The 23,011-nt window shown below is 40.0% G+C and overlaps 1 long non-coding RNA gene and 1 pseudogene across 3 annotated transcripts in view; one reads left to right on the forward strand and one right to left on the reverse strand.

The window, feature by feature from the left end:
- The window catches only part of LOC143666194 (uncharacterized), a 30,199-nt gene extending 12,537 nt beyond the window's left edge, over positions 1 to 17,662 (reverse strand). For 2 of the 3 annotated variants that reach the window (XR_013167454.1, XR_013167453.1), the window contains exons 1-3: positions 17,384 to 17,662; positions 12,876 to 12,957; positions 2,793 to 3,002 (exon numbers count right to left, since the gene is read on the reverse strand). This is a non-coding gene — a long non-coding RNA (uncharacterized LOC143666194). The remainder of the gene's footprint in view (positions 1 to 2,792; positions 3,003 to 12,875; positions 12,958 to 17,383) is intronic. The other variant, XR_013167455.1, reaches the window with a different exon arrangement.
- LOC143665917 (actin-related protein 2/3 complex subunit 1A pseudogene) lies at positions 15,664 to 17,261 on the forward strand (annotated as a pseudogene).
- Positions 17,663 to 23,011: the final 5,349 nt, after the last annotated feature.

Genomic DNA, 23,011 nt, shown 5'->3' on the forward strand with positions numbered 1-23,011 from the left:
GGAGCCCAATGGAAAACTGGTTTGCTACTAGATCACCCACTTGTGAACTTCACAGAGCTGTAGCCTACACAGAGAACTTTTAATAAAATATTTAGAGTCTCATTCTCAAATATGAAGGATAATTAAAAAAAAATCACTGGACATTTAATGAATGTCTACAACATGGTAAGAAAACCACACACAGAAATAAAAGGGATTAGGAGATGACAGAGATAATGCAAGGAAAAGACACCTCGAGAAAAGCTATACTTGATTAATATACAGAGATAGAAGATGGCAGAATGGGATAGGTCGAGTTCATCTCTGATCCAAAGAGCAGCCAGAGAAGGGACAGAATAAAAGGACCGGGAGAGGGATTCCAGGATATATGTGACTCAAGAGGGTCTTGTACACCACAGAGGGAGGCCCTTGTGAAAAGGCAGAAGAATTGAGATGCAGAGAACCCGAGCCCGGCTAGCTACTGCAGAAAGCCTAGTGTGTGCATTTCCAGGCAGGGGCCGGCAGCCGTCAGGAGCGCACAGACAGGGAGACCAGACTAGGGAGTAAGCCAAGCCCTCTTGTTGGCACTACTGTCACGCGCGCTGCGCCCGTCCTGTGACCTGCGACTAGACCTACATCCCAAGCACCTGAACGTCGTCATGCACCACCCCCTACTAGGCTCCAAGCACCCCCGCCCCCCCCCCACCTCCTGCATACACATGAGCATGTCCCAGCCCTACCCACCTCTCCCGCACAAGCTCACAGTCTCGCTCCGCCCCTCCGGAGACCCTTGCACCCGTGGCCAGCCCCTCGACCCCCACCTCACCACCCCCCCCCACCCCGCAGGCAGTTATCTGCACAATCGGGCTGCAAGCGCTACCTTCATGCCCCAGCCACACCCACACCCAACCCATACAGTCGCTCAACCCCGCCTGCCCCCCTCCCCCAGCTCTGCACACACGCATCTGGTCCCTACTCACGCCACGCCCCCTCAGCTCTGGACAAACGCTGACCTGCGTGTCCGGGCCGCATCGGACACCCAGTCCACGCAGGCACAATCCCAGCCACTGCCCCTGAGCTCTGTGCATGTGCACCCACAGATCCAAACACCAGCACAGCCACATCCTCCCTCCTGGGCACCCCTGTATCCACTATGGACCTCTTGACTCTTGTACCCCAACCCCACTGCCCTCACACATGTTCACGTGGCCCCACCCCACAGCACAAGTGTCCTTCTCCCACACCTGGCAACTGCTCTTAGTGCCACACAGCCTCTGCCCTGAACAAGCGGGCACTCCCACCTCACCCCCACTCCCGCACCCACACCAGGGCCCCGTCCACCCATCATCATCCACCCTGACACACGCCCCACAATCTCTATGACCTGGGCCCTGCCCCTCCCTGCTTGCGCATCTGACTCCCAGCCCCTCTGGATCCCACCCCTGGAGCAAGGACACACCACCGCCCCAACCTCCCTGAGCCCCAACTTCTGGGCCCTGTACCCCACACCCTGACACCCATGACCTACACGCATCACGTGCCCACCCGCATCCTGCCCACATACCAGCCCCAGCAAGTCCACTCAGCACCCCCATCCATCTCCTGCAGCGCCCTACCTCTGTGCCCCACATGCCGCACCCTGCTTCTGCATTCCAAGGCCTGCCTGAGCTGCACGTGGCCTCAAGGCCCCCTGCACTGCATGACCCCAACTGCATGACCAGCACCCCCTGCTCACAAGCACTAGCATAGAATCACCGACCTGTGCATATACCTGCACCACAACCCATCACCGCACTGCTGTACCCCATCCCACCCCCAGCATCCTGCTCCACACTTGTCCCGCAGATACAAAACTTAAGACTGCTGAAGGAAATCAACATCCAAGAGAACCCTATCAAGATATTTACAAGCCACAAAGACAACAGAAGATCATTTCATTAACCATACAAAGATGCACACAGATACAGCCCAATCTAATGACCGAAGTAAAACACCGGCAGAGACACAGACTGTGGAACAACTAATCAGAGATGTCCATATAACTTTACTAAATAAAATCGGTGGGATGGCTAATGACATAAAGGAGATCAAGAAGACACTACAAGAACATAAAGAGGAATTTGAAAGAATAAATAGAAAAATAGCAGAGATTAAAGATGCTATAGACAATATAAAATATATACTTGAGACACACAGCAGCACATTTGAAGAGACAAAAGAAAGAATAAGCAAACTAGAGGACAGGAAAACTGATTTTGAACTCACAGAAGAGCAAATGAGAAAAAAAAAAGATGGAAAAACTTGAATCGGATCTCAGGGAAATGATGGACAAAACAAAGCACACAAACACAAAAATCACTGGTGTCCCAGAAGATGAAGAGGAAAGAGCTAGAGAGATTAGTGGGAGATATAATGGGCAAAAATTTCCCAACCCTTAAAAAGGACATGAAATAGGCAAATCAAAGAAGTGCAACAAACTCCAAACAGAATAAATCTAAACAGGCCTTCCCCAAGACACATACTAATCAGTCTATCTAATGTTGAAGAGAAACAGAAAATCCCAAAAGTGGCAAGAGAGAAACAATCTACTACATACAAGGGAAATCACATAAGACTGAGTTCAGATTACTCAACTGGCACTATGGAGGTAAGAAGGCAGTGGTATGATAAATTTAAGATCCTGAAAGAGAAAGACATCTAGCCAAGAATTCTGTACCCAGCCAAATTGTTCTGTAAAACCGAGAGAGAAATTAAAATTTTCACAGACAAACAAATCCTTGTGAAGCTTATGTAGGTAGCAGAGCTTAGCCTACCTATGGGTGTCTGTGGGAGTTACTTCTGGAGGACCTCTTTTGTTGCTCAGATGTGGTCTCAATTTTTCTGGGCCCAGTTCTGTAGTTGAGACCACTGCTCTCCGTCCTGCGTGGGACATGACATCCAGAGGTGAGGGTCTCCCTGGTGGCATGGACGATAGCTCCTGGGGATGAGTCAGGTCCTGGCACCATGGGATCAACAGTTTCATCCTGACCAAAAGGAGGAAAAGAGATGTAACTAATAAAGTGTCAGTGACTGAGAGAGTTCAAGTGGAGTCAGGGGTCTGCTCTAGAGGTCACTCTTATGCAAGCTTCAGTTAGAAATTGCTACCTATCATGGCCAGGACCATTCTAAAGAACAGCTAGGGCAATGTGTAGGGTTCTAGGAGGATTCCATGAACTACGGAAACTTTCCAGGGGACTGCAGCCATCGAATGGGTCCATGGGCCAAAAGGGCTCTGGAGCTGGGCAGGCCCAGCTTCTTCAGAACATCAGCTAGTTCCATCTCCCTACCCCATATTATTATTTTATTATTATTATTATTATTTTATTTTATTTTTTTTACGTGGGCAGGCACCAGGAATCGAACCCGGGTCCTCGGGCATGGCAGGCAAGCACTCTTACCTGCTGAGCCACCATGGCCCGCCCCCTGCCCCATATTATTAACAGCCCTTTCCAAGATGAAAAAGTCGGAATGACCATAAAGAGTGGGTTAGAAACCTCAACTTCTGTGTGAGATCAAAGGAAAAGATGTTTATTTGGTGCAAAATTTATATTTTTGCTAGCACACTCTCTGATTTAATTGGTATGGCCAGTTTATTTGAAAACCATAATTACATAGAATCTTGAATAAAGATTGAGATTTTGTTGTATTGTACTGGTCTGTGTGATGCCCTGATACATCCCAGGGTAATTTGGGCAGAGAATAAAAAAGTATTTGCAAAGCCCCCTGGAGGGACTGGGGAGAAAGGAGGAAATATGACTTCCCCTTCTGGGGAATTACCGATATTCTTGCAAGCAGTGGGGACAACCAATTTAATAGGCCTAGGTTTCGATTTTCGGGTTCATCTCTTTAAAACTTATTCCTGCAAAGGATAGGCTAAGCCTACTTAAAATTAGGCCTGAGAGTCACTCCCAGAGAACCTCTTTTGCTCCTCACATGTAGTATCTTTCTCTAAGCCAGCTTGGCGGGTAAACTTACTGCCTTCCCCACTACATGAACATTGATTCCCGGGGGTGTACATCTCCCTGGCAACATGGGACAGAAGTCCCGGGATGAGCCAGGACCCAGCATCAAGGGATTGTGAAAGTCTTCTTGACAAAAAGGAGGAAGAGAGAAATGTGACAAAATAAAGTTTCAGTGGCTGAGAGATTTCAAACAGAGTCGAGAGGTTATCCTGGAGGTTATTCTTATGCATTAAATAGATATCCCTTTTTAGTTATGGTGTATTGGAGTGGCTAGGGTGAAGTATCTGAAACTGTTGAATTGTATTCCAGCAGCCTTGATTCTTGAAGGCAATTATATAACTATACAGCTTTTGAAATGTGACCCTTTATTCAGGGTATGGACAGATGAGTAAAAAACAAGGACAATTAAATAAATAAATAATAGGAGGTGGGGATAAGGGATAAAAAAATTGGGTAGATTGCAATACTAGTGGTCAATGAGAGGGAAGGGTAAGGGGTATGGAATGTATGGTTTTTCTTTTTCCTTTCTATTTCTTTTTCTGGAGTGATACAAATATTCTCAAAATGATCATGGTGATGAATATACAACTATGTGTATTTGACATTGTGAGCAATTGATTGTATACTTTGGATGGACTGTATGTGCATGAAGATATCTCAATAAAAATATTTCAAATATAAAAAAAAAGTGGGTTAGAAAGATCAAAGGTGTTGGCGAAATTATACAGAGAAGGCAGGGTTTAACAAATGAATATGATTGCTAAATCATCAAATTGATATTTCTTTTGGTCTCCAGTATCTTAGAGCAAGTAGAAGTAAAAACCTAAAATTGTGAATTGTAACCCATACCAAACCCTGAAATGTGTTCTACAACTAATTGTTGTTCTATGCTTTGAAATTTATTGCTTTTTTGTTTGTGTTATTTTTCACAATAAAAGAAAAAAAAATTGATCATGATAAAAAAATATTCACTCCTTCTAGCCTCATATATTTTGAAGCAGCTAGAAGGAAAAGTCTGAGAGGATGGTATGGTAGCCTTTGACAAACTCTGAGATCTGTCCTGTAACTACCTGTTGAAGAGTGCTTTGAAAACTATTGCTTTTTACATATGTTACATTACATAATTAAAAAAAAATCTTAAAAAAAGAGGAAGAAGAAATATAGCCCTGACAAATAAAATCTAAAGGATAAGATGGTGGATTCAAGAAATGCTTTTTACAGTAGTAACTTTGAATGTTAACAGACTAAACTCTCCAATTAAAAGATACAGATTGGCAGAATGAATTAAGAAATATAATCCAGCCATATGCTGCTTACAAGAGATTCATCTTAGACAAAAGGATACAAATAGATTAAAAGTGAAAGGATGGAAAAGATGTTCCTTGCAAGCTACAACCAAAGGAAAGCAGGAGTAGCTATCCTAATATCAGACAAAATATACTTTAAGTGTAAAGACATCATAAAAGACAAAGAAGGACACTATATATTAGAAAAGGGACAAATAACCAAGAAGAAATAATAATCATAAATGTCTATGCTTCCAACTCACCACCCTCCCCCTGTCTACGTGGAACATGACTCCCACGGGTGTGGACCTTCCTGGCAACTTAGGACAGAAATCCTAGAATGAGCTGAGACTCAGCATCAAGGGATTGAGAAAACCTTCTCAACCAAAAGGGGGAAAAGTGAAATGAGACAAAGTGTGAATGGCAGAGTGATTCCAAACAGAGCCAAGAGGTTATCCTGGAGGTTATTCTTACGCATTAAGTAGATATCACCTTGTTATTCAAGATGTAATGGAGAGGCTGGAGGGAACTGCCTGAAAATGTAGAGCTGTGTTCCAGCAGCCATGTTTCTTGATGATGAGTGTGTAATGATATAGCTTTCAAAATGTGACTATGCAATTGTGAAAAAAAAAAATGTCTATGCTTCCAATCAAGGAGCTCCAAAGTACACAAGACAGACATTGGCAAAGAAGGGAGTGACAGATGTTTCAACAATAATAGGAGGAGACTACAATACACCACTCTCCTTTATAAACAGAACAACAAGACAGAAGATCAACAAGGAAATAGAGAACTTAAACAATTTGATAAATGAATTAGGCCTAACAGACATATAGGTCATTACACCCCAAAACACCAGGATATACATTCTTCTCTAGTATTCATGGAACATTCTCCAGGATAGATCATATTCTGGGGCACAAAACAGATCTTTATAAATTTAAAAACACTGAAGTTATTCGAAGTACTTTCTCTGATCACAATGGAGTGAAACTGGAAATCAATAAACACCAAACAAAAAGATCTTTCACAAATATATGGAGATTAAATAAAACACTCTCAAACAATGAGTAAGTCAAAGAAGAAATTGCTGGAGAAATCAGTACTATCTGGAGTCAAATGAAAATGAGAATGCAGCGTACCACAACTTATGGGATGTGGCAAAGGCTATGCTGACAGGAAAATGTATGGCCTTAAATGCCTATATTACAAAAGAAGAAAGAGCAAAAATTGAGGACTTAATTGTTCACCTGGAAGAACTTGAGAAAGAACAGCAAAGTAACTCCAAAGCAAATAGAAGAAGAGAAATAACAAAGATTAAAGAGAAAATCAATGAAATCAATGGGCCACTAGCAATGCTGACAAAAAAAAAAAGAGAGAGAGGATGCAAATAAACAAAATCAGAAATGAGAGGTGGGCCATTACCACAGATCCCAAAGAAATAAAAAAATATATGTATCAGAAGAGGATACATATATCCTCTTCTGTGGACAATTGTACACCAGTTGTTCATATAGCTGTGAACAACTATACACCAACAAACTTAAGGCAACTTAGATAAAATGGACAAATTCCTGGAAACATACAAACAAGCTATACTGACTCAAGAAGAAATAGAGTATCTCAACAAACCAATCCCAACTAAAGAGATTCAAACAGTCATCAAAAATCTTCCTAAAAAGAAAAGCACAGGGCCAGATGGCTTCACAGGGAAATTTTCTCAAATATTTCCAAAAGAACTAACACCAATCCTGCTCAAACTGTTCCCAAAAATTGGGGGAAAAGGAACACCACCTAACTCGTTTTATGAAGCTCACATCATTTCAATACCAAAACTGGGTAAAGATGCTACAAGAAAGGAAAACTACAGGCCTATCTCCCTAATAAACATAGATGCAAAAATTTTCAACAAAATATTAGCAAATCGAATCCAATAGCACATTAAAAGAATTATACACCACGACCAAGTGGGGCTTATACAGGTATGCAAGATAGCTCAACACAAGAAATCAGTTAATGTAATAAAGTACATTAACAAATCAAAAGGGAAAAATCATATGATCATCTCGATTGATGCTGAAAAGCATTTGACAAAATTCAATTTCCTTTTCTTCAGGCAGGAGAAAGAAATAAAAGGTATCCAAATTGGAAATGAAGAAATAAAACTTTTATTATCTACAGATGGCATGATAATATAATCGGAAAATCCTGAGAAAGCTACATCAAAATCACTTGAGCTAATAAATTCAGCGAGGTGGCAGGTTATAAAATTAATGTGCAAAAATGAGTAATGTTTCGGGCGGGCAGTGGTGGCGCAGTGGCAGAGTTCTCACGTGCCATGCCAGAGACTTGGGTTCGACTCCCAGTACCTGTCCATGCAAAAGAAAAAAAAGAATAAGTAATGTTTCTATACACAAGCAGTGACCTAACTGAGAAGTCAGTTAAGGAAAAATTCCATTCAAAATAGCAACCAAGGGTGGGCCACGGTGGCTCAGCAGGCAAGAATGCTTGCCTGCCATGCCAGAGGACCTGGGTTTGATTCCCGGTGCCTGCCCATGAAAAAAAAAAAAAATAGCAACCAAACGAATCAAGTATCTAGGAAGGAATTTAACCAGGGATGTAAAGGACTTGTACACGAGAACTACATAATAATGTTAATAAGAAGTAAAAGATCAAAATAGGTGGAAAGACATTCCGTGCTCATGGATAGGAAGGTTAAATGTAGTTAAGATGTCAGTTCTACACAAATTGATCCACAGATTCAACTCAGTACCATTCAAAATTCCAACAACCTATTCTGAAGGCTTGGAAAAGCTAGTGGAACAACCTATTCTGAAGGCTTGGAAAAGCATCTGGAAGTTCCGGAAAGAGACCCCGAATAGTTAAAAGCATCCTAAAAAAGAACAAAGTGGGAGGATTAACACTTCCTGACTTTAAAACTTATTATCAAGCCACTGTGGTCAAAACAGCATAGCACAAAAATAGAAGCATTGACCAATGGAATGGAGTCAAGAGTGCAGAAATATACCACCAAGTCTATAGAAACTGACCTTCAATAAGGCTTCCAAATCTAGGAAACTGGGACAAAATAGTCTTTTCAATAAATTGGTATGGGAGAGTTGGATATCAATAGCCAAAAGAGTGAAGGAGTACCCTTACTTTACACCTTATACAAACATTAACTCAAAGTGGAGCAAATACCTAAATATAAGAACCAGTACCATAAAGTTCCTAGATGAAAATGTAGGGACACATTTTCAAGACCCACTAATAGAAGCTAGCCTCCTAAACTTATACTGAAAATACAAGCAACCAGAGAAAAAATAAATAAGTGGGAACTCAAAATCAAATGCTTTTGTGCCTCAAAAGACTTCATCCAAAAAGTGAGGCAGTCAACCCAATGGGAGAAAATATTTGGAAATCACTTGTCAGATAAAGGTTTGATATCCTGTATACATAAATAAATCATACAACAAAAGTACAAGCAACCCAATTGTAAAGTGGGTTAAAGATATGAATAGACATTTTTCTGAAGAGCAAATACTGATGACTAAAAAGCACATGAAGAGGTGCTCATTCTCATTAGCTATAAGGGAAATACAGATCAAGACTACAATGGATACCACCTCACACCTACAAGAAAGACTGCTTTTAAACAAACAGGAAACTACAAACGTTGGAGAGAATGTGGAGAAATTGGGACACTTATGCACTGCTCGTGGGAAAGTATAATGGTACAGCCGCTGTGGAAGACAGTCTGGTGGCACCTCAGAAAACTAAATAGTGAGTTGCCCTTTGACCTGGCAATATCACTACTCTGTATAGACCCAGAAGAGCTGAGAACAGTGAAACAGAGATTTGCACACATATATTCATAGCAGCATTATTCACAATTGCCAAAAGATGCAAACAATCCAAGTACCCATCAGCAGACAAGTGGATTAATAAAATGTGGTATATCCATATGACGAGTATTATGCAGCAGCACGGTGAAATGACATCCTGAACCACATGACAAGATGGATGAGACTTGAGGACATAATACTGAGTGAAATAAGCCAGACACAAAAGGATAGATGTTGGGCAAGGATGAGACAGAGGTCACATGCTCGCTGCAGAGATATAGCAAAGCTGTCTCTGTGGGAAAAGGCACCTGATGTCCCGAAAAGACTTAAGTGTTGCAAAGCCGCTTGAGTCTGGGGTGGAAGGAGGCCTTGGGAGACGTGTCACTTTTTGACTCATCTGGTCACAAGGAAGTAGATGGTTCAGCTCCTGCTTCCTCCTCCCAGAGTTCTTTAGTTACATTTTTTTGCTTTCTTTACCTCACAGCCCCATAAATTGAATGGTGCTGAACCTCTCTAGGTCTTTGAGTCTCCATCTGAGCTCCGAGTCCCACCTGGTCCCAGCTTTAACTTTATCTCTGTCTCTTGTGTTTCTTTCTCAATTCCCCTTCCCCTCCCTTCAGTCCCGAAACTGAGCTGCGCTGGTCTGGCAGATAGATACTGTATGATTCCATTTTTTTAACCATGGTAAAGGTAAAACAGAGGCTTATAATACAGAATATAGGGAACCTAGAGATACACAGAAGCTTGAGTGGGTAACAGATTGCTAATGAGGTTGAACTTAATTGTAAGGGAATAGACAGAAGTGAAGGCGGTTTACTGTTAGGTCTATAAGTAATATTACCATATTGAAGGTGAACATAATTGAAAGGGGTTGTATGGACTCATGGGTTCCATTAATTAACACTGCAAATATAAATAAGTTCTTGCATGAAAGGTATGAATCTTGTAAAAACAGTGTATAATTTTGGGGTGTAGGGGGAAAATATTATTGCATGCTATGGGCTATGTTTAACAGGAACACATCAACAGTACCACAGCAATACCAAGGGTACATAATGGGGGGAGGGACAAGAGTTAGGGGGCGGTCTGGATTTTCAGTTTGGTAAGGGTGTGTTCATCGGTTTTCTTTTTCTTGGGAACAATGAAATTATCTAAAATTGAGAGTGTTGATGGACTCTTGACTTTGGACATTTTTCATAAGGCCCAGTACATAGAGGTGGCTGAAGAATGCACTGACTGAGAAGTAGATTGGCAAACAATTGTTAAACATATGAACATGGTGCTGCTACAGAAAGGAGTGAAGTTGTGAGGCCATGCAATGATGTGAGTGAAACTGTGGGATATTTGCTAAGGCTAAATAAGCCAGAAACAAGAGCAAATATTGTATGACCTCATTTAGAAAATACTTATAAGAAAATTGGGACCTAAATTGTAAGCTTTTATAGCAGTCACATTTAGTCTGGAGTGGTAATTGTTATTTCTGGATTTTGAGAGGCTGTTTTATATATGTATAACCTGGTGTTTAGAGTTAAGAATGAAGCCAACTGGATCGGGATTAAGGTAATTCAGAACACAGCAGTAAGGAAGACATTGCCTGTATTTTAGAACTTCACCTACTCTTTGAAACCAAAGGAATGTCCAGAACCTAAACTTTCTGTAGCACATAATCTAATTCAACCTGTCTAGATAGATCACTTAATCCAAACACAGGGAGCCCAGAATAGGAGTGAGAGCCTTTAATCCTGTATAGCTTAATGTAATGGCTGGACACATCCTAGAATATATTAAGCAGATAATCAAAAAGTATTGGCAAAATCCCTGAGGGATGGGAGAAAAATTATGGAACTATTAAACTTTACCACCAGGGAAACCCCAGATACTGTGCCAACATTAGGGACACCCAAATCAACAAGCCAAGCCTTTGATCTTGAGGCTTACTCTTGTGAAGCTTATGTATGTAGTGCAGAAGCTTAGTCTGCCTTTAGGTATGCCTAAGAGTCCCCTCCAGAGGTACTCTTTTGCTGCTCATATGTGGCCTCACTCTTTCTAAGCCCAACTCTGTAAGTAAAATCATTGCCTTGCCCCCTATGTGGGACATGAAATCCAGGGGTGAAAGTCTCCCTGGTGATGTGGAGATGACTCCCAGGGGTGAATCCGGCCCTGGCACTGTGGGATCAACAATGCCACCCTGTCAAAAAGGGGGAAAATAAATGTAACACATAAGGTATCAGTGGCTGAGAGAGTTCAAGTAGAGTCGAGAAGTTCCACTGGAGGTCACTTTTACTCCTGCTTCAGTTACACATTGCTATCTAGCATAACTTGCCAAGTCCCAACCAAAACCATTCCTGCCAATCCTAAAGAATACCTAGGGCAATATATAAGATTCTACAAAGTTCCATGCACTAGGGTAACTCTCCAAAAACCTACAACCTCCAGAGGGGTCCCTGGACCAGATAAGTTCTGAAATGCAGAGAGGCCAGTCCTTCCAGAACATCAACTAGTTCCACCCCCAATCCGATATTATCTACAACCCCTTCCAACATGAAAATATTAGAATGGGCATAGCCAAATATCTCTATAGAATGGGAGAAAGATGAAAGATGATGGCGGATTTATACACAGATTGGATTTAACAAATGAGTATGGGTGCTGAATCATTATATTGGTGTTTCTTTTAATCTCCAATACCTTAGAGCAGCTAGAAATAAAAACCTGAAATTGTAGAACTGTAACCCATCCCAAACTCTGAAATCTGTTCTACAACTAATGGTTGCGATATACTTTGAAATTTATTGCTTTTATGTAAATATATTATTTTAAAAGGAGGCGGAGTATAAGAGAGAAGATAGGATTTAACAAATGAGTATGATTTAGCAAATCATTACATTGATATTTCTGTTGGTCTCCAGTGTCTTGGAGCAGCTAGAAGAAAAAAAGAATTGTGGAACTATAACCCATATCAACTTTAAAATCTGTTCTATAACTACTTGTTAAAATGTACTTGGGAATTATTGCTTTTGAATATATATGTTATATTTCACAATTAAAAAATGAAAAAAAGAAATAAAAAGAAGATATTATGTGTATAAAACAAAAATAGGAAGCAATGAAAAAGGAAAACAGAACAGGAAAGAGCTCTTGGAAATGAAATAAATGATGATGTAAATGAAATATTCAATAAAAAGATTGAGAGATATGGTTGAAAAAAGTTGAAAAAAATAAAAAAAAGAAAAGAAGAGAACATTAGAGAATCCATTCAGTGGCACCTGAGTCCCCTCCCAGATGTTGAAGCTTTCAGTGTCTATGGGGCAAAATGACCCTCATCTTGACACTTAGGTTTTGACCACTGTCCCTCTGTTAAATATTACCACTTCACCCACTTTCTGTCTTCCAAACACTTGTCGAAAGTTACTAATAGGAGTTTCAGGTAGGAAGAGAGGGAGGAAAAAAAAAACAGAAGGAAAAATCATCAAAGAAATAATAGAAGAAAATTTCCCAGAACTGAAGAACACAAGCTCCCATGTTGCTCGGCCCCACCATCACAATGACCTAAAAAAAAAAAAAGATCTTGGTAAAGGAACAAAATCTTAAACCTTTTAGAGAAAAAAAAATCTGATCACAAAATGGAACCACAACTCAAACTAGCATTAAACATGTTACTAGTCATGCTTGATGTGAATGCTACCTGAAAAATTTAGATGGGAAAACTATTTTAGCCTAGAATTCCTTACCAAGTTAAACCGAGTAAATTAAGTTTACCCTACCTGGGAGATGCAGACATTTTCAGGCATGCAAGATCTCAAGCATCATATCTCCTGGGTCTTCTTTAAGAAGGTAGAGGATGTACTAAAGTAAAATAGGAGAGTAAAACAAGAAAACCGAAGATACAGGAAAGATGATTCTAGAAAGGAAAGTCTTACGGTCATAGGAAGAGATGTCCCAGGAGCACTAGAAAATATTCAGGTCAGAGAGAAGAAGGAGGGGGGGAGGGTTCCAGAGGCAGCTCAGAAAAATGGAACTTAAGAATTTGAGCAAAAAAAAAAAGGAGGGTGCACAGGTAGTTCAGTGGTTAGAATGCCTCCTTTTCAAGCCAGAGACTGGGGTTCGATTCCCAGACCATGCAACCCCCCAAAAAACCCCACAATTTTAATGAAATCTTTAATAATAAATAATTAATTATAATTATTACCATTAATAATATTATTATTTATATGATAATAAATAATGAATACTATTATTATCATAGCATTTATATTAAAAAAAGAATTTGAGCATAAAGAATATATTATTGAGAAGTATATGGCAGAGATACTGGACCATTAAGAAAAATTGACAATAGATGATGAAAAGATGATAATAAATATGGCAATTATTAACTTCAGAAAATGATTAAAACTCATACAGTAAAAGAGGTGTGGTTTCAATGCATTATTCTGCTCAGTGAACAGTATTTGTATAGTCTTAATAATGCAATATTGACTATTGGTATAACCGAAAATTATTATATAACTACATTGGGAATGCGGGAAGAAAAGTAGAATTGGGGTTAGGGGTGAATATTCTAGAATTTATTATCCAACATGGCAGAAAGTCAGTACACAAGGACTAGATTTAAGAAATCAAGAAATATTGATATAAGCATAAAATTTGAAAGATTTGGAGGAAAATATCTTTCCAAATCTAAGAGCTAGAAAAGTTAAGGGTGGTCACCTCTAAAGCTGGGACTGGGTGGTGTTAGGGAAGTTAGACACATCCTCAGCGGCCATCTCTCAACCCTCTCCTACTTCCTTCCTTTCTCCTTGTGTGCAGTCTGTTTCCATTCCATAACCCAGGGGGAGATTTTAGGTTTAAGGAAAAGGCCTGACTAAGCCGTAAATCCAGAAACCAGGAAGAAGCAGCCCTAGCTGCTTATCAGGACAGGAAATCTCAGTAGCATGGCCTCTTCCCCCTGGGTCATATAAATACCCCATTCTTGGCAGCACAGACTGGTCTCTCCCTTCTGTTGTAAAGTGAAGCATGTGTTATTGCCATCCGCCAACCCTGACCCACACAGCCTGGCCTGCCTGACTATGCGCAGTCTCTTCCCCTGCTATTTTGGCCCCTTTGTGCTATGTAGGTGATAAAGCAGTCACTTACTGAAAGTTTCTCTTGTGCGCAAGCCTGTGTCCCTGTGAGGTACTATGTAGCAACTCGTGCCATGGGTGTGGCGAAGGATGGGGTAAGAGACCGGGTTTTTTACTATAAGCTTTTTAGCAGTATTTGACTTTTTAAATTACATACATAAATGTTTCTGTATATGTGAGTGTGTGGTGTCTTGTGTTTTTATCATTGATAAAAATAGTTTATGTTTAAATAGTCTCACCTGTGGACATTATTAAAAATCCTACTTTGGGGCCTGACCATGTAAGATTCCAAGTCTGCCATGAGACTCAGGAATCTGAAACTTTAACTAAAACCTCAAGAAATTTAGATGCAGATCATCCCTGGACCATACTTTGAAAAATATTACTTAGATCCCTGAAATTTCATACAAAATATTGTAAGAATGTGCGTTTTTATGACGAGTCCACATTTTCAGATTGTCTTTGATGTCCCAAATCAGAAAGTTTAAAAATTACTCTTCTATGTCTGCCTGCCCACCGACCTGCCTTTCCTCCTTATCACTTTTCCTTGCATCTCTCCTTCCTTCCAAGTAAGATTCCATTAGTCAAAGCTAAGAGCAGAGAGAATTATTGTTGTAGTGAGTTAAAAACTTTATAAAAGTCATGAAATGATACAGACTAGAAACACTTTGGCTAAATTTTCACTCCATTGCATAGAATAATAAGCAATACCAGTGAATGTCAGTGTATTACTACTGCAGTGTATTGAACATAAATTGTGTAACTTGCAAGAGTTAATGTGAATCTACTGACACCTTCCAGCGAAGCTGACCAACTCTGTAGTTAAACTTCATTCAGCTAAAAAAAAAATGTTCCTATATGGCCATTCAGTAGTATATAGTGTCAGATGCATAGTGCTAAGAGTTGAACTGGAAAAGTTCAATATTGGTATATTTTGCATCTTTAGTCAACATTTTAGTAATTTTATGTACAAACCATCCTTTCCCAAACTTATTCATTCTTTCAAGTGCCTAAAAATTACTTTTGTCTTTATAAAAAGTCATAGGGCTCATGACATGTGATTCGGATTAAAGTAGAAAGCAATATGTGATTTCAGATTAATTGCTGGAAGGAATTAAATTTTGATTCATATGTTTTTGTAAAACCTTAATCATTAAAAAGCTGGAGAAATCTTTTGGATTTTAACTTTGTTATTTTAGTGAGAATATAAAGTATAAAACATTTTAAAAGAAAGTATATCACATAAACCAGCCCAAACCAGAAGCTAGCAAGTTAATTGTTGAATGAACAATGAAATATATCATGGCCACTGTCAGTTTTTTAAGCTGCCTGTGCACTGTTTTGCATATCAAATGTCCCTCATTCAAATGTCAAGTCATTTCTGAAGTGACACTCTGACATTCCTAGGTGTGGCATACTATTTCTTAAAAGGAATAGCAAACCGGTGTCGACTGAGCAGAGTCTGCGAATTTTCTGCTCCGTGGCCATCCAGACTACCCCGACCCCAGCTTTCTACCCTTTGACAACACTGAGAATAATGTCTCTGCATCAGTTTTTACTAGAGCCAATCACTTGTCATGCATGGAACAGGGATCGTACCCAAATGGCCCTTAGTCCCAATAACCACGAAGTCCACATCTATGAGAAATACGGGAGCCAGTGGGTGAAAGCTCATGAACTCAAAGAGCACAGTGGACATATCACAGGTATTGACTGGGCCCCCAAGAGCGACCGTATCATCACTTCTGGGGCAGATCGCAATGCCTATGTCTGGAGTCAGAAAGATGGTATCTGGAAGCCAACCCTGGTGATCCTGAGAATTAATCGTGCAGCCACTTTTGTGAAGTGGTCCCCACGAGAAAACAAATTTGCTGTGGGAAGTGGAGCGTGACTCATTTCTGCTTGTTACTTCGAGTCTGAAAATGACTGGTGGGTAAGCAAGCACATTAAAAAGCCTATTCGTTCCACAGTCCTCAGCTTCGAGTGGCATCCCAATAATGTTTGCTGGCAGCAGGATCTTGGGACTTTCAATGCAGAGTGTTCTCTGCCTACATTCAAGAAGTGGATGAAAAGCCAGCCAGTACACCATGGGGCAGCAAGATGCCTTTTGGCCAGCTGATGTCAGAGTTTGGTGGCAGTGCACTGGTGGATGGGTCCACAGGTCAGCTTCTCTGCCAGTGGGAGCCACCTCGACTGGGTCAGCCATGACAGCACTGTGTCTGTTGCTGATGCCTCAAAAAGTGTGCAGGTTTCAACTCTGAAAATGGAGTTCCTGCCACTCCTAAGTGAGGAGGTATGTAAATTGTCTGCTAGAAATTTAAATAAAAATAATAAATGTAAAAAAAAAAAAAAAGTAATAGCAAACCCACCCATAGTACTTACTGTGTCCCAGGCCTCGTTCTAAGTATTTTCCTTGTATTATCTCATATAACATTCTCAACAACCATATAAGGAAAATAGTAGTTATTAATTTCCATTTTACAAATGAGAAAACAGGTGCACAAAGAAGCAACTTGCCCAAATGTGCATAGATAATAAAGGGCAGAACAGTGATTTGAACCATCAATTTGGTACCAGAATCTCAAAGATTATGCTGTAATTCCAGAGGGCAAATTATTGTGGATGAACAATTACATCGAAATATGGGAATTACTTATATGTAATATAGAGATTTTTAAAATATGCATTTTAAAAGAAAAATGTCCCAACTACCAACATTTTTTGTTTTCACCAAACAGCTATTACCAACCTCTTAGGGAATCCTAGTATTTTAAGTAACACATTTTTTTGAAACGGTGGTCTAAATAAAGTTTGAAATTTCCACCTCTGTTGTTTCCCTTTGGCTTTATCTCCTTCTCTCAGCCGCCTCGGAATTTACTCGCCTCCCCTGAGATTCTTCTCTTTCAAAGCTCTCTAAGGAGATACCTCTGTGCAACACGCCTCTATGCAACACGCCTCTGTGCAACACGCTACTTAAAGCGCTTACTTAAGAAGCCTGCATTTCCCATTTATCCTGCCCCCAGTTAAATGACTTTTCTTTTAGCTACAGTTTTTAGCTAACTTTTTTTTTTTTTGAAACCATACAAACATTTATTTTGCATTTGATTCCACTGGTTCAAATATCTACACACGGGAGTAGGTTCACTCACCTCTCTTCAGTGCTCTGCCTCTGAAGTGCGCTGGCGCGACCAGGTGTGGCTCGGTCCGGCTTGCCGGAACCAGGTCCTCCCGGGCCTCTGAGGCTCCAGCCCTCGGCGTTGCAGGAAGCGCAGCAAACACAGAAGAGGGCCCCGGGTGCAGCTTCAGGCGGCACCAGACAGTGAGGGGGCGGGTCCCCGAGCTATCTCTCCGGTCCCACAGGACAGCGAGGCAGCCAGGCTCTGGCTCTTTGATAAACAGCTCCATAGGCGTTGCCTACTGGTTCACAGTCCCCGAGACAGAGGGAACGCCGCGCTCCCCAGCTGGCCTGGGACACCAGCCAGCTTCCACCCGGCAGCAAGGGAGGAAGGGCTCCCTGTGTGTTTTGTTTTGCTTCTTAATTTTTGTTTTAATTTATAAACTTGTTAAAATTGTGAAATATAACATATATACAAAAAAGCAGTAAATTTCCAAGTGCATTTTAACAAGTGGTTATAGAACAGATTTTAAAGTTTGATATGGGTTGCAGGTCCATGATTTTTCTTTTTCTCTTCTAGCTGCTCCAAGACACTGGAGACCAACAGAAATATCAATGTAATGATTCAGTACTCATGCACATTTATTAAATGTTGTCTTCTCTGTTATATTCCTCCTTCTCTTTAAATAGTATATGTCTATAAAAGCAATAAATTTCAAAGTGCATCACAGCAGTTAGTTGTAGAACAGCTTTCAGAGTTTGGAGCTCCCTGCTTTTTTACCACTTAGATCTAGCATCAAAGGGCCTCCAAATTCTTGCCACATCTGGTAGTCAGAGTAAGAGCTCTGATTTTTAGAAGCTAGATTCTTGTTGCATTTGGACAGAATGAATAATTTGTCTTTCATATTTGCTTTGTATTTCTTTTCAATAGTTGCTTGACCCACCATCTTTCTGTTTGCTCTATAAAGGGAAAATACTAACTGAATGAGAATAGAAAAAAGTAATTAAATTGTATAAATTAAAAGCCTGTTCCAAAATATACTTACATTAAATAAAATATGCATTTCGGTGAGAGATATACAGTAAATGATTCTAAGCACTGTGGCAAGCTTTGGGACATCTAGGAAGGGCCAACATTTCTGGAAGATGCTAAGAGAATTTGTATCTGATCCCCATTTGCAGCGAATTTCTTCTTGCCTATCTGTGGTTACAATGAACACATCATTAGCAATCACCTGCGTGGGAAACCTACTTGTTTGGGGAAATGGTAAGCAAGTTCTAGCCTCAATACTGAGTCCATTAAAACTTTTCAAGCATGTCATCAACAGCCTATACTGTACAGTTTTTTAAAAAAATATTTTTATTACTAAATCTTAACATATATGGTATACAATCAATGGCTCACAATATCATCACATGGTTGTACATTCATCATCATGATCATTTTTTAGAACATTTGCATCAATCCAGAAAAAGAGATAAAAAGAAAAACTCATACATACCATACCCTATACCCCTTCCTCTCACTGACCACTAGTATTTCAATTTACTCAATTTGTTTTAACCTTTGTCCCCCCTATTATTTGTTTATTTTTTCATCCATATTTTTTACTCATCTGTCCATACCCTAGATAAAAAGATAGATAAAAGGAGCATCAGACATAAGGTTTTCACAATCACACAGTCACATTGTAAAAGTCATATCTTTATACAGCCATTTTCAAGAATCAAGGCTGCTGGAACACAGCTCAACAGTTTCAGGTACTTGCCTCAACCCACTCCAATACACCAAAAACTAAAAAAGGCTATCTAAATAATGTGTAAGAATAACCTCCAGGATAACTTCTCAACTCTGTTTGAATCTCTCATCCACGGAAAGTTCATTTTGTCTCATTTCTTTCTTCCCCCTTTTGGTCAAGAAGACTTTCTCAATCCCTTGATGCTGGATCCCAGCTCATCCCAGATCTATGTCCCATGTTGCCAGGAAGATTCACACCCTGCGCTGATTTGAAAGGATGTATGTACCCTAGAAAAGCCATGTTTTAATCCTAATCCCATTTTGTTAAGGCAGCCATTTCTTCTAATCCTTATTCAGTATTGTGTTTGAAACTGTAATGAGATCATCTCCCTGGAGATGTGAGTTAATCAAGAGTGGTTGTTAAACTGTATTAAGTGGAGGCGTGTCTCCACCCATTTGGGTGGGTCTTGATTAGTTTACTGGAATCCTATAAAAGAGGAAACATTTTGGAGAAAGCTGGAGATTCTGAGAGAGCAGAGAATGACATAGCCACTAGTAGCAGAGAGTCCTCCAGCCAGCAGCCTTTGGAGATGAAGAAGGAAAATGCCTCTCGTGGAGCTTCATGAAACAGGAAGCTAGGAGAGAAAGCTAGCAGATGATGCCATGTTCACCATGTGCCTTTCCAGATGAGAAAGCAACCCTGACCATGTTTGCCATGTGCCTTCTCACTGGAGAGAGAAACCCTGAACTTCATTGGCTTTCTTGAACCAAGGCATCTTTCCCTGGATGCCTTAGATTGGACATTTCTGTAGACATGTTTTAATTGGGACTTTTTTTGGCCTTAGAATTGTAAGCTAGCAATTTATTAAATTCCCCTTTTTAAAAGCCATTCTGTTTCTGGTATATTGCATTCTGGTGGCTAGCAAACTAGAATACACCCCTGGGAGTCATGTCCCATGTTGAGGTGAGGTGGGGGGGAGGCAGTGAGTTAACTTGCTGTGTCAGCTTAGAGAGGCCACATCTGAGCAACAAAAGAGGTTCTCTGAGGGTGATTCTTGGGCCTAATTTTAAGTAGGCTTAGCTTATCCTTTGTAGGAATAAGTTTCATAGGGGTAAGCCTCAAGATCGAGGGCTCAGCTTATTGATTTGGTTGTCTCCGCTGCTTGTGAGAATATCAGAAATTCTCCAAATGGGGAAGTTGAATATTTCCTCCTTTCTCCCCCGTCCCCCAAGGGGACTTTGCAAATACTTCTTGATTCACTGCCCAAATTACTCTGGGCTATATTGGGACATCACACTAACCTGGACAAACCAACAAAGTCTCCTGTTCTATTTAAGATTCCATGTACTTATGGTGTTCAACTAAACTGATCATCCAAGTTAAATTAGGTAATGCACTACCCATAATATAAATTTTGCACCAGATAAACATCTCTCCCTTTGGACTCACACAGAAGTTGAAGTTTTAAAATATGGATGGTCTCATCCTTTACCCTGTCCTCTGATATACCTTAGTCCTATCTGGATCAGCTTCATTCACATCTCTACTCAACGTCAGATCCCTTTTTCAACTTTTAAACAGTTCCTGTATGGGGTACTGCTGACTTTCATAGCTTCAGAGCTCTGATTCTGAGTCTCAGGTATCACAATAAATATCCGAAGTTTCTAGGAATAACCAGTTATAAGCAAACAGCTCAGTATCTCAGAATTTAGAAATAACAGTTACAACTCCTGAGTATATGTGATTGCTGTAAGAGCTTACAATCTAGGACCCTTTACAAAATAGGTCCCAATCTGATAACCCATGCTCTTGACTTTAGTTTACCATGTTTTTATATTATAGCTAGTCCAATGAGTGAGGCATTATAATATTTGTCTTTTTGTTCCTGACATTTCATTCAACATACGGTCCTTAAGATTCATACACATAGTTCCAATGCCTCACGACCTCATTCCTTCCTGTGGTCGATCAGTGGTCCATTGTTTGTATACCCCATAGTTCCCCCTTCCACTCCTCAGTCCATGTACCCTTAGGCCACCTCCATTCATTGTCGATTAGGAACACTGCCACCATAAACACCAGTGTGCAAATGTCCATTCGTGTCCCCATACTCAGCTCCTCCAGATATATACTGAGCAACAGTGTTTCAGGATCATATGAAACCCTACCCCTAGCCTCCAGTGGCTACAGTACAGTTTTGAAAAAGTAAACATGCCAGGATAAGCAGATAACACTTTAGGAGTCAAAACACGTTATCTGGCTGTATTTAAGTTGAATCTCCTCCATTGCACATGGGCAGTTAGACAGCATTTCTTTTCTGGACAACATGGCCAAGAACTAGTACAACCCAAGGGAACTGAGAGGGAGCATGGGGTCAGGAGGAGGTGGTTAACTTTGTATTTTAAGCTAGAGAGACAGATCTATAACATGCAATCCATGGCCCTGCAATCCTTTCCTTGGACTATCTGGAGTAATGTTTAATGTAGTCTTCAACTTCATTTCAGAAGTCTTCTTGTCCTGCAAATGATGTTCTGCAGCTTCAATATTCAGTGAATAATCAAAATTCAGAAGGTCAGTAAAAATAAGGCAAACCCAAAAGGATAGATACTATATGACTCCACTTTTATGACCATGGTAAAGGTAAAATCAGAGGCTTATAATACAGAATATAGGGGACTTAGAGATACATAGAAGCTAGAGATAGGTGAACAACTGAACCCAAATGTAAGGGAATGGATAGAAGTGAAGGTGGTTCTCTAGTGGGTCTATAAGTAATATTACCATATTGAATGTGAACAAGATTGAAAGGGATTATATAGAGCCATGTGTCCCACTGATTAACACTAGAAATATAAATAAATTCTTGCATGAACTACTTTAAAGGTATGGTTCTTGAACAAAGAATGTTTAAATTCAGAGTATGGGGGAGAAACTGCTACTGCATTCTATGGGATATGTTTAACAGGAAAACATCAACAATACCACAGCAACAGCAGGGGTAAATCATGGGGATAGAATAAGAGTTAAGGGGTGGTTTAGATTTCCTATTTAGTGAGGATGTGCTTATTGGTCATCTTTCTCTTGGGATCAATGAAATCATCTCAAATTGAGTGTTGATGGACTGTGGACTTTGGACATTATACATGATGACTAATGAATGCAGGTGACTGAAGGATACACTGAGGAGTAGATTGGCAAATGATGGTGTATACATATGATCAAATATTGCGCTGCTACAAAAAGGAACATAGGTGTGAGGCATGCAACATTGTGAATGAACCTGTGGGACACTTGGTGAAGCAAAATAAACCAGAAACAAAAGAGCAATTATTGTATGGTCTCCTTTAGAAAATGCTTGTAAGAAAACAGGGGCCTAGATTGTAAGCTCTTATAGCAGTCACGTTTAGTCTGGAGTGTTAATTATTATCACTGGATTTGAAGAGGCTGTTTTATATATGTATAACCTGGTATTTAGAGTTAAGAATGAAGCTGATCAGATTGGGATTGATGTAATTCTGAACACAGGTAAAAACATTGTCTATATTTTAGAACCTCACCTACTCTTTTTTTTTTTTTTTTTTATTCATTAAACCTTCATCTCCACGTTGGAATATAGACTAGGCAGCAGAGAACACATTCTTTTTTTTTTTTTTTTTTTTACAATCAGTAATTCTTAATAACATCACATAGTTGCATATTCATCATTTCTTAGTACATTTGCATCGATTTAGAAAAAGACAACAGAATAAGAATTAAAACATTAATAGAAAGAAAAAAAAAACCTATACCTCACATGCAGCTTCATTCAGTGTTTTAACATAATTGCATTACAATTGGGTAGTATTGTGCTGTCCATTTCTGAGTTTTTATATCCAGTCCCATTGTACAGTCTGTATCCCTTCAGCTCCAATTACCCCTTCTCT

The sequence above is a fragment of the Tamandua tetradactyla genome, chromosome 22, assembly GCF_023851605.1.
Source record: "Tamandua tetradactyla isolate mTamTet1 chromosome 22, mTamTet1.pri, whole genome shotgun sequence".
NCBI lineage: Eukaryota > Metazoa > Chordata > Mammalia > Pilosa > Myrmecophagidae > Tamandua > Tamandua tetradactyla.